This window comes from Brassica oleracea, chromosome C4, assembly GCF_000695525.1.
Source record: "Brassica oleracea var. oleracea cultivar TO1000 chromosome C4, BOL, whole genome shotgun sequence".
In the NCBI taxonomy this organism is placed as follows: domain Eukaryota; kingdom Viridiplantae; phylum Streptophyta; class Magnoliopsida; order Brassicales; family Brassicaceae; genus Brassica; species Brassica oleracea.
In genome coordinates this window covers 28,507,767-28,509,325 of record NC_027751.1, presented here as the reverse complement: position 1 = coordinate 28,509,325, position 1,559 = coordinate 28,507,767, and positions in this window count along the sequence as shown.

Below are 1,559 nucleotides of genomic sequence, written 5' to 3'. Positions count from 1 at the left end.
TGGAAGACAGAAAATGTCAAACACTCACTGGCTTCTTCTTCTTTTACTCAGGAAAAAAAATTAAACACAGCAACTGATGAAAAGAAACAAATATGTTTCACAACACATAAACTCTTCTTGAACAATCAGGCAACAGATAGTATGCCTCCCGTGTGACTCAGCTGAGTCCTCGATGGCATGACTCAGCTGAGTCCTCGATGGCATCTTGAACGACAAATGTCTTCTTCTTCTTCTTGGTTTGATCAAAGGGTGCAAGCTAAGGATGACCAAAGAAAATTAAAACCACACAATCATGATTTATCAGGCAAAATAAAAGAACCAATGATGAATTTATTAAAGATGGGGAGATGTAGAGACTAAAGAAGAAAAACTGATTCATGGAACTCAAAGAGCTAATCTGTGTTTCTTAGATGAGTCATGAAACGATGATTAAAAATTGAAAGCCCTAAACTTCCATTGAAGAGAACGCTTACAGACCAAAGAGGTCTATTGGGCTTTTTTTTAATGAAGTCCATTTCAAAACGTGAGTTATAAAATATTTATTAAATCATTAAATAAAAAAATTAAGTGTGGGTCCCATAGAGAAAACCGAAGAAGCAAAGGTTTCCGACCTTCATAAATATATATTAGTTTCGGCCATCAATGTACAAAGATGTTGTTTAGATCTCAATAATCCGGGTTCGAGTCACAGACTTGACACTTTTTTCACACTTTTTAAAAGTGGAACCCATATATTGCTGACGTGTCGCATCAGAAGTGATGCAACTGCCCTATTATAAATGTAAATTTTTGTTATCAATCGGTCAACGCTTTAAATTAAAAATTGTATATATGGTATATTTACGGCTGAAATTTACTTTGAAGGAAAAATGATGATTTTCTCTGGAAACAAAATAAAATACTAGTATTACATTCTCTAACTAAAAATGTTAATGTTGACTTTTCAAATATTTGATATCTGTGTGATCCATTTTTGAAGGCCACTAGATTATTTGGCATTTTTAAAACCCCATGCATGTATGTTTCTGCATCATGGTATTGATTGAGTTTCACAGATATATATTTCGTATACCAACCCAAAAATACAGTTGCCAAAGATCTTGTCTTAGTTCTATTTTTCTTGCAACTAATTATATACGTGACTATTAATGCGACTAAAATATTAGGTAAAATATGGATTGATCAGGGCGGGTAGTTAGCAAGTGATATAAGTATTAATTTTAAATTTTGTCATTTTTACATTAGTTATCTCTCTCACAGCTTATTATATTCAGAATTTATTCATCTGCTCTCCATATTCGCTTCCCCTCCCCCCAAATGCCAAGCCAAAAATACAGTAGCCAAAGATCTTGTCAGTTCTATTTTTCTTGCAACAAATCATATACGTGACTATTAATGCGACTAAAATATTAGGTAAAATATGGATTGATCAGGGCGGGTAGTTAGCAAGTGATATATTAATTTTTGTCGTTTTTACATTAGTTATCTCTCTCACAACTTATTATATTTCACAAAACTATAATTTATTCATCTGCTCTCCGTATTCGCTTGCCTAACCC